We start from the raw sequence: 19685 nt of genomic DNA, 5'->3' as shown, positions 1-19685 counted from the left end.
GTCTTGATCCCTGAACGGATCAGGTAGAGCATTCCGGGCGTTGACCACTCTGTTGCTGAAGTCATATTTTCTGCAATCGAGTTTACCTTGAGTTTGTATCGATTGTTTGCCCCTGTATTATTGTGGTTGAAGCTAAAGAAGTCGTTGACAGGTAAGACGTTGTAGCAGACAAGTTTGTGTACTGTGCTTAGATCACACTGCAAGCCACACAGTTCCAGATTGTCTAAGCCCAGAATTTCAACCCTGGTGGCATAAGAGATTCTATTGTGAGTAGAGGAGTGGAGTACTCTTCTTGTGAAATACCTTTGGACCCGCTCAATCTTGTCCTCTTCTTCAAAGATGTGATATTCATTTTGCATATATGTTGTTGCTGTTTAGTTGCTAAATTGCACATGAGTCTCCATTACCCATGAACCACAGCATGCCAGGCCCCCTGTCTGCCAGAGTCCACCATGCAGAGTCCATGCTCACTGCATCAATGACATTATCTAAGTATCTTATCCTCTGGGATCCCTTTCTCCTTTTGCCTTTAATATTTCCCAACATCAAGATTTTTTTCCCAATGAGCCTTCTCATTTGGTGGCCAAAGTATTGGAGCTTCAGAATTTGTCCTTCCAAAGAACAGTCAGGGTTGACTTCCCTTAGGATTGATTGACTAATTTGATCTTCTTGCAGTCCAAGGAACTTCCAAGAATCTTCCAAGAATCTTATACAACATCACAATACGAAAGTATTTGCATAGATATCTGGCTATAATCTTTCCACCAATATCTCTACCAGTTGGTGAACTGTTATGACCCCCATTCTTCCCTCGCCAACACAGAACACACTCCGGACCAAAACTACTTCAACAGGATTTATTGCACAGACAGACAGACAGATCCTTGGCAGCAATCCACCACGACAAGACTCTCAGAACCCTCCGGCACAGAGACACGATAGCAGCTATCCAGCATGCCAAGCTCACAAGACGGAACTTTCCCAATAGTTCCTGTGTTGACTTCTGCAAAGGGCGTATGCATAATCAGTCCTTTTATAGACTGAAGAGGAGTCTACTTATCAGCAGCTGAGAGCCCTTACCGCCGGTAACTGCGCACTTGCTCCTTGTGCCAGTGGGCGCGGCGGTAACAAGCATCTAATAACTCCCTGCTGATGTCTGATTCACTGTCCCGTGAATCCTCCCCACTGCTCCAAGGCATGGCATCAGGAGCCCCCCTCCTTTAGCTCTCACCGCTGCTCCATGCCTCAGGCACCTCCTGGTGGCCGACCAGACTCTCCGATCCCTGCTCAGAGTCAGAACCCTGCCCAGGGTCCTCCACATCCTCCAGGGCTGACTCATAGGGACCCTCACTGTCGGAGTCTGGTGGCACCTCCAACGGCTCCTGTTGGGCCACAACAGTGAACATTGTTAATTCCTCCTATAGTCTCTTTTCCCTCTCTGTTTTTCCATTCTCCCACGTGATTGCTGGTCATAATTCCATTCCCCACTATCCTGTCAGAACTGATGAAGCTTCTTGGATGAGAAGCGAAATGTCTTCAAAAGAAAAAAAAACAAGAAAGTCCAGTTGCCAACTGAAAAAGCACCTTTGGGAATAATCATGACCTGGATGATTGAGAATCTCTACAGACTTTTAGCTATACAATTTGGGATGAACAGCCTTGGAACGATGTGGGAGTAAGAATGGATTTCCAGAGGGGGGGAAATTGCAGACTAAAGGAACCAGGAGCACCACTCAGGTGACTCTGAGGACACAGATAAACCTCCAAGTGGCTTCAATGACCCTCTAAAATAATGCAAATGACCAGTTGTCTACAAGGAATAGAAATTCTTCCATTCCCCACTGTCAGAGCTGAAGAAGCTTCTTGGATGAGAAGTGAAACATCTTCAAAGAAAAAACAAGGAAGTCCCACTGCCTCCTGAAAAAGCACCTCTGGGACAGGTTAGAACAAAGTTTTGGGACCAAGTTTTTATTTTTATTTTTAAATCGTTTGCAGGAATAGCGCCTAGCCGTTATTTATACACATGAAAATATTTCTCCTCTATCAAGTGTGAGATTTGAAAAGGCAGGTAGAAAATGCATAACTCAATCCAGAAGAATTCTAGAATTCTGGTTCCCCCACAACCAATTGCCTCAAATCCTTAGAAAACTAAAATCTATATGTGCAAGTGTGCTTAGAAGGAGAGAGAGGGATATGTATCATTGATGGCATTGCGTGAAATTACTACGTGCTGCGTGAAATTATTTTAATGGTCTACATACAGTATATTGCACATGAATCGAACTGCCTGGTCCCTGGATGGTTCTAAGGTTGTTGACTGGCAACTTCTAGAGTGAGGATAAACAATGGCCTTTGGTACATAGAGAAGTTACTTGCTAGGCAGCTTAATGGACTGAATTTAAAGCAGTGTCATGCTAACCTAACAGGATGAACAATCGAAGAAGGCTTGTAATGACCATGATCCATTATCCTTTTCAAATGAGCCAACATTTTGAGCAGAAGGCTTAACATTTGTTTAATGTGTCTATTGAAGTAAATAAATTTTATGGTGTGAACTTTTCATCTTATTAGGATGATTCTTTCATTCTGTCTTTCCTTTCTTTCCTTCCTTCCATCCTTCTTCCTCCTCCCACCCCTCCCTTCCTCCCTTCCTTCCTTCCTCTCGTTCTCTTGCCCGTTCTCATCTTATTTATTAATTTGTCAAACATGTGCAGGATAGCTATGAACATGAACAAAGGAAATGAATGCAAGTAAATGGGGAGAGTAGGACAGGGACATTAGGTATGCTTGTGTGCTTATACACGCCCCCTTTATGGACCTCTTAGGAATCGGGTGAGATCCACGGTTGACAGTTTGAGGTTGAAGCTGTGGGGGTTTGAGGCTGTAACAATGGAGTCAGGTAGAGCGTTGACATCTCTGTTGCTGAAGTTGTATTTTCTGCAATCGAGTTTGAAGCGGTTTACCTTGAGTTTGTATCGATTGTTTGTCCGTGTATTATTGTGGCTGAAGCTGAAGTAGTCGTTGACAGGTAGGACATTGTAGCAGACAATTTTGTGTAGTATGCTTAGATCAGAGCACAGGCGGCACAGTTCCAGATTGTCCAAGCCCCAAAAAGAAAGTCTCTTTCTTTCTCTCTGTTTCTTTCTCTCTCTCTCATTCTTTCTCTCTATCTGTCTCTTTCTTTCTTTCTCCTTTAAGTTTTTTGGTACTTTGCCACCTTACTACCCCCTTCTAAGAGGCACTTTGCTGCTCCCATCCCATAAGTGGGCCCAGCTATTGGGCCTGCTGGTTTTGCTTACTTTGGAAAGCAAGAGAAGAACTAGCATAGATAAGGATCAATTGGTCAACATAATTTTGCATTTTGGATGTCCGCCAATTAAGGGAGGCTATCTGGCTAAGTTGGAACACAGAGTCCAGCAGTAAGCACACTTGTGTGATAGAATAAAACATACGATGAACGGTTGCAGGAACTGGGCATGGCTAGTCTAGTGACGAGAAGGACCAGGGGAGACATGATAGCAGTCTTCCAATATTTGAGGGGCTGCCACAGAGAGGAGAGGGTCAAGCCATTCTCCAAAGCACCCGAAGGCCAGACAAGGAATAATGGATGGAAACTGAACAAGGAGAGATTCAACCTAGAAATAAGGAGAAATTTTCTGACCGTGAGAACAGTCAACCAATGGAACAGCTTGCCTTCAGAGGCTGTGGGAGCTTCATCAATGGAGGCTTCCAAGAATAGATTTGTCAGAAATTGTGTAGGGGGGTTGGACTAGATGACCTACAAGGTCCCTTCCAACTCTATTAATCTCTTAATAAAGTGAAACTGCTGCGGCCAGTTGGAGAGGCATGACTGGTGCTTATGAGGATGTGCATTTGCTGGTTTAGTGGGCTTTCAGAAACTTCCCTTGTGTGGCTCTTACTCATGAAATGTGGAAACTTAGCACAAGTGGCCACAGGACATCTACATTTGGTTTCAGCTTCAGGACATCTGAAATGAGCATCTGAGGTTCAAGATAAGAGATGAGTAGGTAGCATAAAGATGGCAACTGTAAATAAAACTGCGGCACCTCACTCAGTATTGACAGCCCTCTTCTCAGTGTTTAAATTAGCTCAAACATATGCTTAAAAAGCTAAAAGCAGATGTTAGCTGTGGCCAAACCAGACATAACTCAGCTGAACTTAATTCTGAGGAAAGGAAACTTCAAATGAGAGGGGTGGTATTTCAAGTTTGTGGTTCTCCTTGACAGAAAGCATCAAGGGTAAGCAAAAGACTATAAAATTGATTTTTATTCAAACTCTTGTATTGGGGGAAAAATATTTTCCATTCTCTGTAATGATGGTAATATGTACACCTTGCACCTGTAAATCAGATAAATCAGATAAAATAGAATTCATCACACATTGCTCCAGTGTTATTTGGAGATTGTGCTAAAGGGGGAAAGGTGAGTGTGCATTCTGAAATAGGATTCAAAAGGATGTGTCCTAAAATTAGTCATTATCAAATGTAGGGTATCTCTTTTTTTCTGCTTTGCTTCACAGATACTTGGACATTCCTGTAATATAAGTGTATGGCAAGGATAGGCGTAATATTTGGAACGCTGAGATCAGTATCAAGGACAGTTTCACAAATACATTCTTATGGTGGGAGTTAGCCAATCATACCAATTTTGCATCTGGTGAAGATGCTGCTGTCATCACTAACCACTTAGAATGCTGTCCATCAAAAGAGTTGTATTAGTAGGCGAAAGAGAATAGTAGTACAATTGTTACGGTTACATAACTAATTAAGAAATAAAGAAATGATAGTATATGGTTAATGGTAGAAAAAAATTGAAAGAAATGCTCTCTATACTTACATTGAATTAGAGGGTGTATACTGTTTATAGCAAAATATACCAATGGAGAAAATAAGAAATGAAAATTTGGTGTAATTTTGAAGGGACAATTGAAGATATTGTTTATCTTTCAACTGGTGTTGAAGCTGAAATAGTCATTGACAGGCAGGATGTTATAGCAGACAATTTTGTGTACTAAGCTTAGGTCAATACAATACAATAGCAGAGTTGGAAGGGACCTTGGAGGTCTTCTAGTCCAACCCCCTGCCTAGGCAGGAAACCCTGTACTGCTTCAGACAAACGGTTATCAAACATCTTCTTAAAGACTTCCAGTGTTGGAGCATTCACAACTTCTGGAGGCAAGCTGTTCCACTGATTAATTGTTCTCACTGTCAGGAAATATCTCCTCAGTTCTAAGTTGCTTCTGTCCTTGATTAGTTTCCACCCACTTCTTCTTGTTCTGCCCTCAGGTGCTTTGGAGAATAGTTTGACTCCCACTTCTTTGTGGCAGCCCCTGAGATATTGGAGCACTGCTATCATGTCTCCCCTAGTCCTTCTTTTCATTAAACTAGACATACCCAGTTCCTGCAACCATCAGACCACAGGAGGTATACTTCTAGGTTATCCAGGTCCAAAATTTCAAGCCTAATGGTATAAGGCAGGGGTGTCCAAACTTGGCAATTTTAAGACTTGTGGACTTCAACTCCCAGAATTCCCCAGCCAGCAGAGCTGGTTGGGGAATTCTGGAAGTTAAAGTCCACAAATCTTAATGTTGCCAAGTTTGGACATCCCTGGCATAAGGTATTCTATTCCGAGCAGAGGAGTGGAGTACTCTTCTCATGAAATACTACTACTACTGCTATAACTACTACTATTACTACTACTACTACTACTACTACTACTACTACTACTTCTTCGTCTTTCAATTTTCTTCTTTGAGTTGTTTTATGCTCTGGCTGGTGTCAGCTTTGTTGGTGGCTACAAATGAAGGACAGAGCAAAACATGTGATGATGTCTCCTTCTCTCCGCAATTAAAAATCCAATGGCATCTCTTGAAATGGTTGTGAAGATGGTTAACAGGCTTCCAGATCATTGATTCCCCCACCCCTGTTCCAGTAGAAGCTGCTATTTCACATAAATACCCATGTGTTATCCTCTATGTGACTCCTTAATATTGTCCTCCGTAATCCCTTTCTAGCCAAAGGTAGTTTCCATGCTACCATGCAAGAAAGTTTGAAACATCACTGCATTGCATTGGAGACTGTGAAAGCAGTGCAGCTTGTTGGAGGGGAACAATTTGGTCACCATGATGTAGCAAAGATTTGGAGACTCTAGAAAGAGTGCAGAGAAGAGCAACAAAGATGATTAGGGGACTGGAGGCTAAAACATATGAAGAAGGGTTGCAGGAATTGGGTCTGTCTAGTTTAATAGAAAGAAGGACTAGGGGAGACATGATAGCAGTCTTGCAATATCTCAGGTGCTGCCACAAAGAAGAGGGAGTGAAGCTATTCTCCCAAGCACCTGAGGGTAGAACAAGAAACAATGGGTGGAAACTAATCAAGGAGAGAAGCAACTTAGAACTGGGGAGATATTTCCTCACAGTTAGAACAATTAATCAGTGGAACAGAAGTTGCCTCCAGAAGTTGTGAATGCCCCAACACTGGAAGTCTTTAAGAAGATGTTGGATAGCCATTTGTTTGAAATGGTATAGGGTTTCCTGCCTAGGCAGGGGGTTGGACTAGAAGACCTCCAAGGTCTCTTCCAACTCTGCTATTGTATTAGCGTATTAGCATTGCTTCTAGGTTTTCCAGCAACTCACCTTTCTCCAGCAACCATACGCCTCCATTCCATTTCTACGCACTCTCCTGGTGCTGCAAAGGAGAGCCAGCCAGCCTGCCTGCGTGCCAATTACTGCCTTTCAAGTGTCAACACTCCCACATTTGATGGGGTAGCCAGATGCTTGTTAACAGGCTCTAGCAGCTGGATTGAGGTGTACTACAGAGAAACATAAAGACTTGCTGCTGGTGCAGGAAACGAGCCTTTTGGATCTTTTCAGCACTAAGAAAGCTTTCATATCAAAGAAGGTAAGTTGTATATCTAGTAATAAAAACGAACTTCCCATGCAACCTATGGAACAAGGGAGACATTGTACAAGGAGGAGAAATTTGGGTGAATATTGAGGCAATTGATTTTACAATATTTTTTATGCTATATAATAGCAACTGATGGACCACTGTGGGAGATTAGGTGGTAGACTGGAGCCAGCCAAACTTTTCTTGAGTTTTTATATATTTACTAGCTGTTAACTTGGCATTGCTAGGGTATATATTTATCTCAATCCCGTGTTAGACATTCAATAATTTCTAATGTTGGATTTTCCCCCTTACCAGAGGGAGCCCCCTTGTAGAGTACTGTGAAGCTATTACCATGGCAACTCTACTGTGTTATACAGTAGAAGCCATTTTAAGGCACAACAGGCTGTATTTTAACAAAACACACACACCCCGAGGAGTGTTAAGGGTATGTTACACCCCACAACTCACACCCCAACAAGTCATCTGTGTACCAACTTTGGTTGAAATTGCTCAAGGCATTCCAGAGTTATGCTGAAGCATACACGTGCATACACAGACACACATAGAGAGTCATTTATATAGAGAGAGATTGTTTCAGAGCAACTCCTTAAATGATGGAAGATAAAGTATAAAAACTCTCGTGTGGAATTAGAACTGTCTTTCAATATTGAATTTTTCTGTCATGACTGGAACATTATCAGATTTTCATTTAATCTGATTAAATCCGTTATTGTTATTACAACACGTTCCAGAGCAAGGATGCTTTTGCATAAATATTTGTTCACAGGTTTGCTACTAGTTGCCAACCCCAAGCCTTGAGTCTGTAGTAATCATGGTTGTTAACATTAGAGCTCTTCACTGAAAGTAAAACCTACCGTTTCAGTGGTTCTTATTACCAGGAAATAATGTTGTGGTTACCATCATAGGCCAGGATTGATTGATTGATTCATTGATTTATCATGTCCAATTCTTGGAGACTTCCTGGAAAAATCACTGCAGTTTTCTTGGCAAAGTTTTTCAGAAGTAGCTTGCCATTGCCTCCTTCTTAGGGCTGAGAGAAAGTGATTGATGGCTCAAGATCAGCCAGTTGACTTGTGCCTAATGTCCCATTTTTGACCTAGATGCCTTAACCCTGGGGTGTCAAACTCAAGGTTTGGTGGCCGGGTGTGGCATGGGCGTGCTTAGATCTAGCCCATGGGGCCACCCTGGAAACAACAAAGGACCAGCCCATGGTGCCTCTGCCAACAAAAATAGAGCTTGTGGCCTCTTTTGAGCTCCATTTTCACTGGACGAGGGTTTCAGGAGGCTGTCACAGCCAAAAACAGAGCTCAGGAGACTGTTTTCACTGGCAGAGTTCTCACCGCCCCCAGGCATCCCCCACACGAGTGACATCAAGCTGGTGACACCCACCATGGCCACACCCTCCATGGCCCCCGAGGTCAAACACAACCCTCATGCGGCCCTTAAATGAAATTGAGTTTGAACCCCTGCCTTAACCACTATACCACACTAGCTCTCTACAGCCAGCACTGGAACGTAAAAGAATGCAATCAAGTCCCGTGTTGTCAAAGGACAAATTAGATATTTCAACAAGTTCCATTGGCTTGTCACTTAGAACAAGAGGGAAAGAACATAAATAAGGTTTTTGGACCAAGAGATCTGCTCTGCTTTCCAATTACTTATTAGGATGTGCCGATTTTCAAAATAGCTTGGAACGAACGTACCGCATCACACTTTCCGCTATTCATTAATATAGCCTGAAATTTTTTTTAGGCTTCAGTGGAAGCCAGGAATTTTAAAGAAAAGAAAGATGTGGCTGCTTTAATGAATCTTTATATTAAAGTTTATCCCATCTTCTTTAAGCTTAAAGCAGGGGCATTTCTCCCCCCCCCCCCAGGCTCCTGCGTAAGAATTGTTGGAAGAAATATCCACCTGGTTCAAGTGGGGAGAAAGACACTTGAAACATAGAGGCTGATTGGAAAAATAGTTTATTGATGAACAGGACCACATGGGTTTTAAGTCATGGGCAGCTGACCACATGGAGTGCCCATGGAGAGTGGGTGCTATTTATACCCTCTCTTGGGTCTTGCCCTTGAGCTTCCTGTTCCTGTGGCAAGGGCATGTATTTTGTTGGTTGCCATCAGACTCCCATGGGGCTATGCAGGGGTTATAGCTAACTTTGTAGGTTTTCTGAGTCAAGCTTGGTTGAAGCTTGCTGGATGATGCAATGTCCCCAGGTGATTTTGTAATGCAGTGAGCCCTCTGCTAGTTAATCTTATAATATCCTGGAGGATCATGCCTTAATCCCATCACCCTGGAGCTGAAGGCCTTTTGTCTTGTAGAGAGGCTGGCCCAGTCCTGCTGGGGCTATTAAGAAAGGTGGGAGGGCTGCTTTCCAGAGCATGTTTCCCTTTTAGGGGAATATAATATTCTGCCTTTTTAAATATTTGCCAAAATATTTCATTCTTCTAAGAGGGGTGACTGCTAACTTTCTACACTTTGAATGCAGTTGATTAGGAATGACCAAATATTATCAAGTTGATATAGATCCTTAGGGATCACGTACATCTACTCAAGGTTGATCTGTCTCTCACAGTCTCCCAACAAGTGACTCATTATAATCAAGTCCATCCACCTGGCTGCTGATTGTCAATTTTTATTTCTTTCCATCTTTCCCAGGACTATGGACTTCTCAAGGGAGTTGATTCACATGTGGCTTGGATTAACCTCCATGGAAATCCAAGGCTTGCATCAAAATATTAATTCAGCTTCCAAATATCTGTCTAAATACAAGTTTTCTAAGAGCAATTTGCTGGAGACGGAAACGGTCAAATTGGAAAAGCATTCTCAGAGTGATTTTTACAGAACAAAACTATTCCTGAATTAGTATGACTGAAAGACGTTTAAATTTAGATTTATACAAGATGAACTAATTCCATGATGATGAGTGAGACATTATTTATTTATTTATTTATTTATTTATTTATTTACATACATACATACATACATACATACATACATACATACATACATACATACACACACACACACACACAGTATATTCATAAACTGAAGATGTCCAAGCGAGTAAGCAAAAATAAATTCACTAGGGAGTTGTAGAAAGTTTCACTGTGTCAAACTGAAAGAAAAGCAGGATCTTCGGTTTTTGCTCAGACTCCTAACAACCATATTGAAAAAAGGAGAAAGGATCTATTTTAAAAAATCAAAGAGCTTTTTTTAATTCTGTACTAGTCGATAACCCGGTGTTGCCCGGGTATTTATTTATAGGGGGAAAATGTCCAGACCAAATGTAATTTTTAATGTTGGATTTTCCCCCTTACCACAGGTATCCCCCTTGTGGAGTAACATGAATCCATTACCATGGCAACTCCACTGCACTATACAGTGGAAGCCAGTATCGTAGTACAGCACAACAGGTTGTATCTTAACAGAACACACATACCCAAGGGGCGTTAAGGGAGGGGGGTTCTGCCTCACCCATCTTACCCTCTCAGTATTTTTCCCCAGAGGGTAAGTCATCTGTGTACCAAGTTTGGTTGAAATTGCTGGAGGCATTCCAGAGTTATGCTGGAACATACACACCCACAGCCATTTTTATAGAGAGAGATTGAACTATTGAACAATTTTCAAGATCCAAATCTGACATTTATGTTTTTTATTCAGTATTTGAATGTTGTGACTATGACTATTCATTCACATCATGGTTTTGACCTAAACACTGGTTCTTGCAAATTTAATCTAACATTAATTACTGCTGCTTTTTGATTTTCATTGTGTCACTACAAATTCTAGCTTTGCCAGAAGGAATCAGGAAAATACTTTTTCACCTAACAGATATTCAACTGGAAATGACATGCTTTGCACACCAAAAATTCCTTATTTGGTGAATTGTATTTCCCGGCATGCCTACAAACGGGTTCCTACCTAGAATCTATCACCGACAGTAGTACCCATGCAAGATTGCTTTAATCTTACAGTTAAATTTTGAATTTGCCATTGCAACATGTAAGGAAGGCTGCAAATAAACCTTAGACAAATTCATAGAAGGTATAATGTATACTGCCTTTAGATACTTGGATTATTACTAGGTGCAAGGATGCATAAGCAGGGATATATTATTATAGGGGTGTCAAATTCAGTAATGCCGGCAGCAACCTATCCTTGCTCTGCGGGGCCTGTTTTTGGCTGGCAGGGGGCTGCATTTATTTATTTATTATTTATTTTATTTATTTATTAAATTTGTTAGCCGCTCCCTCTCCACAAAGGGACTCGGGGCGGCGTACAATAAATAAAACACATAATATAAAATTACACATTGTGCGGAGGAGGTATAAAAAACACAATACATCATTATTATAACATAGAATTATTAAAATAAGTTAAAATTAAATACCCCATGGAGGACTTCCGGTTCCGGCGGCTACGGCGACAGGCAAGCCTTTGCCTGCTCCCGCTCTCCCGGTGGGCTTCCCCCGCTTCTGGGGGGGCACAGGACACCCCGGAGAGGCGTCCTGCCGAGGGAACGGCTCGCGGAGGGTCCTGGCGTCGGCGGCGGCTGGCGGGGGCTTCTCCGCTTCGTTCTAGGCACCGGGGAGCAGTCTCAGAGGGCGCCCGTGTGCGCGCGCCTCGCCCCATGCCGATCGGAGAATGCACTCTTGAACGAAGCAGCGGCAGTATGGTGAGAGGCTTCCCTTCTTCATTCCCTCTGTCTTGAATTTATGGACTTTTCAGCATTTTTAAAAAAGTTAAACTTTCGGATTTCTGCTAGAGGTGCGGCTAGAGGGAGGGGGATTTCCCCCCCTCCCTTGGACAAGCGGCTTGAGAAGATTTTGCTTTCGCCCCGAGGGGAAGGAGGAGGGGGGAGAGCCAACTAATGATGCCTCACCCTCATAAAAGTGACTTTCATTGGACTTAGCTCCAGAACTTATGGGTGAACTGAGAACTTTTTGAACTTTTAAAATTTTATTATGCCTCTGAGCCCAAAGCTGGCAGGGCAAGATGGCACACTTCCGTTGTCTTCATGAACTGTGAAACCTGACTCCACCTTTAAAATTCAGGCTTCCGGTCTTTGTCTCCGAGTCACCCAGAGGAATCTCTTGTGGATTGTTCTTTTCTGAACTCTTTGGAGAAAAAACTTTCATCTATTGCTAGAGTGACTAAAGAAACCCCCATCTGTTTGGATCCTCTGCCTTCTGAATTCGCCTGCCTGCTCTACCTCTCCAGCTGCCCAGTTTCTACTCTGACTGATCTCTTTGCTTCATAAACCATGTCTCCAAAAAGACCACCTCCTGGAAAACCTGGTTTTGCTACTTCTGCTCCAACGTCTGCAACGTCCAGTCCAGCTACACAGTCAAAGATAACAGAACTGATGCAACCCAAGACTACAGAGATAGACTTTCAACAAATGCTTCAACAAATTCTACAGGGCCAGGAGGAAATTAAGAAACAGTTAAGGGAAATGAAAGATGAAATTAAACAGAATCAAGCCCAAATCTTTAAGAACTCACAGAGACTGGACCTTGTGGAGGGTGGGGTGGCGGAGGCGAGGGGGGGGTAGAGGCTTTACAGAAGGGGAACAAAGAACTCGACATCCAACAAATGAAAATAGAGTTTGAGAGAATGTCCTTTTATCTTAGATTTCAAAATGTAATAGAAGCAGATGGGGAAAATATAAGGGACATTATGACTAATATCTTAGCTGAATACATACACAAAGATAAACACCAGATGGAATGGGAGATAGACCTAGCCTATAGAGTGAATTCAGCATATGCCAGAACACATAATGTACCCAGGGAGGTTCACATTAAATTCCTTAGGAAAACCACAAGAGATGAAATTCTGGGTGTACAAAGGGGGCAAACACTGACATACCACGACAGGGAGATAACCATTCTAAAGCAGATTCCCAAAAAAATTAGGGAAAAAAGGAAAAGCTATTCGCAGTTGGCGAATAAATTATACCAGAAGGGGGTGTGGTTTAGATGGTTGATGCCTGAAGGGATGTTGATATTCTGGGAGGAGACAAGAATTAGAATTAACACACCCATAGAGGCACAGGCCTTTATGGAAAAAAATAAAGCGAACCTAGAAAAAACAGAAGACACTACAACGGTCATACAGGACACGGGAGGGGCCGGAGCTCTGCCAGCGGGGGGTGAAGGGTCAACACCAAGAAAGCTCAGATCACAAAAATAAATAAGAAAACCACAATGTTATAAACAGACCGAAAGTAATAATGAATTTATAACTAGACTATATATTATAATTATATAAATTGATTGAATTATCTTTTTTAGAATTAATATGCTGATTTTTTATGATTTTGTATAAGGTTTGATATTTTGATGTAACCTAGGAGTCTGGAGGGAGGGGGCGTCTGCCACACTTGCAACTGCCAAAATTTGTAATCATTCCACTTACCCTTTTCCGCATAAATGTTTTTAAAAAACCAATAAAACTTTTTGAAAGAAAAAAAAAAATAAATACCCCATGGAGATTACACATTTAAAAAATTGCCAGGAGGAGTAAAATGGAACTACGGTTGAGCCAGGCCTGCTAGTTGAAAAAGGTGGGTCTTGAGTTTTGAACGGAAGGAGCGGAGGTCGGTGGTAATCCTAATATCCGGGGGGAGGTCATTCCAGAGGGCTGGGCCCATCACAGAGAAGGCCCTACTCCTGGGCGCCGCCCTCTGGCACTGTTTAGTGGACGGCACCCGGAGAAGTCCCTCTCTGTGCGAGCGAATTGGTCGTAGGGATGTATGGGGCAGGATGCGATCCCGCAGGTATGAGGTGTCCATCCCGTCTCCCTTCTGCTCTCCACCCACCCCGCCGGCCCGTGGAGGAGAACTACAATGCTGATCCAGCCCTCAAAGAAATCCAGTTTGACACCCCTGTCTTAGATTATTCTAGAACACAGAAATATTATTTACACAGTATCTGTTTAGTTTGGTTGGCATAATAATCTACAGAAACTGCCAGATTTCTCTGAATAAAAAGATTCTACATTGAAACACCATTAAGCTAGTTATTTATAGAATAAGCATTGTTCATTTTGTTCTTGGGATATATGGCTTCATTCTATCCTTTATCTGTTAGGATGTTATAGTAGTCTTCCTTGAGTCAACATCTAGTGATATCATGGACACATGCATTGTTTTCTGGCAACAATAGAGATGTGGCTTGTCATTTCTTTAGGAACTTGTTTGCACTTTCTGGACTAGTCTAAGATTCTGAGATGTTCCTGGTAGTCTCCTTTCATGTATTAACCAACCAGATATGATCATGTTTAGTCTTCTGAAGTTGCCCAAGGTTAGTCGGGTGTTGCCACGTGCCATAACTCTGAGGTTATTACAGGATTCTGACTTTTAAACTCCAGGGCAACAGTTTGAAGAGTGTTGCTACACGGAATGTACCTACATTTTAAAAATGTTTAAAAAATATATTATAGTTTATGGTAACCATTAGGGCTACGCAAAGGTTTGAAGGAATGTTTTGCCTTGGTGATTTTCCAATGAAGCATTCCTTAGAAAAGAAGCTTTGCAGCGCTGTCGCTTTGTCTGTTCTCCGGCTTCCTTTGGCACTGGATCTGCTGACGCATCACAAACTACAAATTGTTTAATCTCTGACTCACACTGGACAAATAGCATTGTTGCCATAGCAGAAAATGCCTCACACAAACCTAATCCAAAGTTAAGCGTCTCTTTTGGCGCTTATATTTTGCTGGGTGTCCATCGCAGGGGTGGGCTGCTGGGGGTTTGCAGGGGTTCGGGAGAATCTCTAGCTAAGATTTTTTGCAGTTTGGACAACCCCCAAATCCCACTCCTCGCTGGCCCTGCCCACCCCACCCCTCCCAAGAGTCCCCACCTGGCCCCTTATGGATGCAGGTAACTGCAGGGCTCCTGTGGAGGCTCGGGGAGGGCGAAAAATAGACCTACCGGAAGTTTGGGAAGGCTAGGAATGGGCCTGTTTCTAGCCTCCAGAGGGTCTCCAGAGCTTGGGAAGACCGTTTTCACCCTCCCGGAGTCTCAAAGAAACCCTCGGGAGCCCAAGGAATGAAAAACGCCCACCCCCACCCACCCCCCGGTGCAGAAAGCTGACTAGGCCAAGCCCACCATGGCCACACCCACCCATCAATCAGGCAGAGAACCCCTTGCTAAAAAATGTAAAGCCCACACCTGCATCAGAGGATGGGAAAGAGCAGGGACTTAACCTCCACGCCTCCATAATTACTTCTTCAAATTAGAGGAATGATTATTACTATTATTTTGTTTGTCACACAGTCAGCCAGATGTTCAGACTGGATTTGACATTTTTGTCTACCTATCGAGTCCTTTCCAAGGTGGATGTGGATGTTTGATGGTGTTATAGGTATCGTCACAGAATACAAGCTGTTCCAAGTAAAGCACTTTTTGCAATTGACGGACAGAGAATCTGTCAATGCCGATGATGATGATGATGATGATGATGATGATGATGATGATGATGATTATGTGGTTAATCTTTGGTGAGATTCACAGCCTTTGGGGCTGATTTGTAACCTAACAGCTCGAGTCCTAACCAAGGACCTAGGAACTGTTAAAGAAACATCGGAGGATATAAGTTGTTCCAAGTAGGGTGGTTTTTTGTAGAGTCAAAATGTTCAAGTCCGATAAATTTAGAATTTCCAAATAGCACGGTAGTCCTTTAGGTATTGCTCCAAGGGCTCCAATTACAATCGGGACAACACACAATTTCTTTTTCCACAGTCGCTCAACTTCAATTTGCAAGTCCCGGTACTTTGTGATTTTTCCTTGCTGTTTATCTTCAATTTGTGCATCTCCAGGTATTGCAATGTCAATGAACCATACTTTTTTTTTCAACTATTGTTATGTCAGGTGTGTTGTGGGCCAAGTGCCTGTCAGTCTGGATTCTGAAGTCCCACAAGATCTTGACTTTCTCATTCTCTAAAACCTTCTCAACCTGATGGCCCCAGTGGTTTTTGCTGTTCTCAAATCCAAACTTTTGGCACAATTTCCAGTGAATGATCTTAGCAACGCGGTCATGGCGTTGTAGGTAGTCAGTTTTTGAAATTTTGCTGCACCCGCTGATCAAGTGGTCGACTGTCTCGTCTTTCTCATTACAGAGGTGACATTTGCTGTTGGTGGTAACCTGTTGAATTTTTGCCTTCATGCAGTTTGTGGCTAAGGCTTGTTCTTGAGCTGCCAAAATAAAACTGTATTTTTTTTCAGTACTCCTGATCTTAATCAGTTCTAAGTTAGTTTTTGGTCAGCTTTGCCTTCAATACTTTTCAAGTATTGGCCATGCATAGCTTTGCTTTTCCAATTTTCAGCTCGCTTCTCAATTACTTCTTTTTTATATTCAGCTTTTAACTTAGTTGTCTTCAAAAGGCCTCCTTTATTTACTTCCTTAATCATTGGTTCTTCACTTTTCTGGATGTAATCATTCAAGCTGCGTCTTTCTTCTTCTACATCTGCTTTACTTGTAGGAGTCCTTGACCACCCTCTGCTCTTGGTAGATACAATCTGTCAACATCACTTTTAGGGTACAAAGCATGATTCATTGTCATAAGCTTCCTTGTTTTTCTATCCAAATAGAAAATAGGGTCCAGTCAATTATTCCTGCAGAGTATCGAATTACAGGTATAGCCCAGGTATTTATGGCTTTTATGATGTTTCCTCCACTCAGTTTAATATCTTGCGAATTTGTCGAATGTACTTGGCTGAGGTTAATTCCTTGACTTTATTATGCATTAAGTCAGAGGCCTCTAAAATCCCCAAGTACTTGTAGCCTTCTTCTGGTTTTACTGCCTTTATCATTTCTTCATTCTCAAGTTGTATTCCATCATCTTCTAGGACCTTGCCTGCCTTGGTTGCCATTGTTGCACATTTGTCAATTCAAAACTGCATACCAATGTCTTGGCTAAAGTCTTTTGTGCTTTCAATTAATAAATTCAGTTCAGCTTTTGTTTTACCAAACAGCTTCAAATCATCCATGTACACCAAGTGTGAAATTTTCAGTCCTTTCTTTGCAAGTTCGTATCCACAGTTCACCTTCTTCAAAATGATTGTCAGCAGTAGCATTGAGAGTATAAAAAGTAGAGGTGAAAGGGAATCACCCTGGAAAATGCCTCATTTAATTTCAAGTTCACCCAGTTCTTCTCCATTAGCCATGAGCTTCGTTTTCCAGAGGTTCATTGAAGTTTCCATGAATTTTTGTATGTTGCTGCTAATGCCAAAGATTTTCAGGCATTTCTTGATCCAGCTGTGGGGAACTGAATCAAACACTTTTTTATAGTCTATCCAAGCCATGAATAGCTTGGTTCGTCTTTTCTCTGATTTCTTTAGGATTAGCTAGTCAATCAGCAGTTGGTCCTTTGTTCCTCTTGAATTTTTGCAGCATCCTTTCTGTTCTACAGGAAGCAAGTCATTTCTTTCCAAGTATCTTTCCAAGTATTGCAATGATACCAATGAGGAGCTTGTATGTTGTTGCCAAACAGGTGATTGGCCTATAGTTTCCAGGGTCCTTTCCTTTTTCTTTATCTTTTTGGATCAAAAATGTCCTTCCAGTTGTCATCCATTCATCATTTTCAGGTGTTTTTAAGATCTGGTTCATTTGGGCTGCCAATCTTTCGTGCATACTTGTAAGTGCCTTTAGCCAGAAACCATGTAGCTCATCTGGTCCAGGTGCACTCCAATTCTTCACTTTTCTTGACTGCCTTTGCACCATTTCTTTTGTTATTTTCACATCTTCCATTTTATGCACTTTAATACAATCCTCAACCTGCTTGATCCATGTTGCATTTCTGTTGTGCTTCTTGTTGTTTTCCCACAAATTCTTCCAGAATTTCAGAGCTTTCTCTTTATCACGCTTTTCATTTGTTGTTACTCCATCTCCATTTTCTAAGCTCTTATAAAACTGGTGCTGATTTGCTCTGAACTGTGAGTTTTCCTTGAACTGAGTTACTTGATTTTCGTATCATTTAATCTTTTCAGCAATGGCAACAACCTTCTGCTTCAGCTCTTCAATTACTACCGCAATCTCCTTATTCTCCAAATCTCCAGGCTGCTTTTGACCTGCTTGTTCTTTAGCTGACCTTGCCTTAGGTTCTTTAAGTTGCTCCACGAAATGTTTTGATCTTCAATTCCAACCGAATCTTCCACTTAGGCTTCCCCTTCTTGCCTCTTTGGTTCCTTTGTATTTTCAAACCCAATTCTTTGGTGGTTATGAAGGCTGCTGCATACATCAGCTGGTTTGTTTCAGCTAATGTAGTGGTTTGAATGGTTTGCACAGCCTCATTGACCTTTTTTAGTACATTTCTCAATTCTTTCAGGTTTACTTGGTTCAGCTTTGGCAAACGTGTTTTCAGGATCTTCCATTTGATCCTTTATTTTCTCAGGTAATTGAGCACTATCTGTTGGTGCTTGCTCTTCAGTGCTTCCTTGTTCTTTATCTTCATCAATTTCAGCAGCCTCTTCCTCCCTTTCTTCCTCAGTTTGCTTTTGAGTCTGCAAATCGTTTTTGATATTACTCTTCTTTGTTGGTATACTCTGACCATTAGTTGCTTTCTCTTCGAATCCTGTTAATTCTGCTGTAGTGAAAAATTTGTGGCTCAGAATTACACGTCATTGGTCCATTAGCCTTTGTTCACTGATATCACAGTCCATGTGGTTCACCTTCCAAATCTGATACATTCGTTTTTGAAATCCACGTTTTTCTGGCTCAGACTGGTAGTAAGCTTTCATAATAGAGATGTTTTCTTCCCTAGTCCAGATTTTTTGCTTTTTTGCTTTTTCTTCCAGTAGCTTGTCAGCTCCATGCCCTGGTTGCCTAGCAGAGGGAGCTTAGCCCTGTAGCTCATTTTGCGCAGAATGCCCAGGAGCCATAGCATCCAACGGAACCCTTGTTAATCTGGGCGACAGTTCAGCCGGCATAAATTTCATTTTTCTCGTATTCACCATGTTTGAATGGGTTGTGGAGCAAATTTTGTCTGGCCCTTCACCTAAGACTTGTCTGATATGGTTGCACCTGTTCAGCATAGCCCTTACCTTCTTAAAATATAAGATGTTCGGAGTAGCGCAGTTTTTTGCAGTTCCGCTGGTGTTATTGCAGGAAGCTGCAATTTGTGGATGTATCTTGTAAAATTCTTGGACATGGTGCCAAGTGCCCCGATGACAATGGGTATCACTGTTACATGCTTCATCCATAGCCGTGTAGTTTCAATGGCCAGATCGTGATATTTCATGATTTTTTCTAGTTCTTTTTCTTCGACTCTGGAATCTCCAGGAACAGGGATATCAATAAACTGTACACTTCAGCCCTCTACAACTGTGATATCTGACGTTTTGTGCTCTAAATGACGATCCATTTGTATTCGAAAGTCCCACAAGATCTTCACCTTCTCATTTTCGGTAGCTTTTTCCACTTTATGATCCCATGACTTTTTGGGTTGTTATTATTATTGTTGTTTTTGTTGTTTTGATGGATCATTGTAACCACTTTACTGAGGCTTTTTTTTTTACAGTTTATCTATTATTTCATTTTGTACACTAGCAACAATCAACCCCCCTCAAGTTATCAAGTTATTCAAAAGTTCCACAAGATCTTCACCTTCTCATTTTCGATAACTTTTTTCACTTTGTGTTCCCATGACTTTCTGGATACTTTCTGACCAGTGGATTAATTTATTTATTAATTAATTCTGACCAGTGGATTTATTTATTATTGTTATCATCATCATCATCATCATCATCATC

This window comes from Natrix helvetica (genome assembly GCF_964273705.1).
Source record: "Natrix helvetica genome assembly, chromosome: 3".
NCBI lineage: Eukaryota > Metazoa > Chordata > Lepidosauria > Squamata > Natricidae > Natrix > Natrix helvetica.
This window is presented reverse-complemented; position numbering follows the sequence as displayed.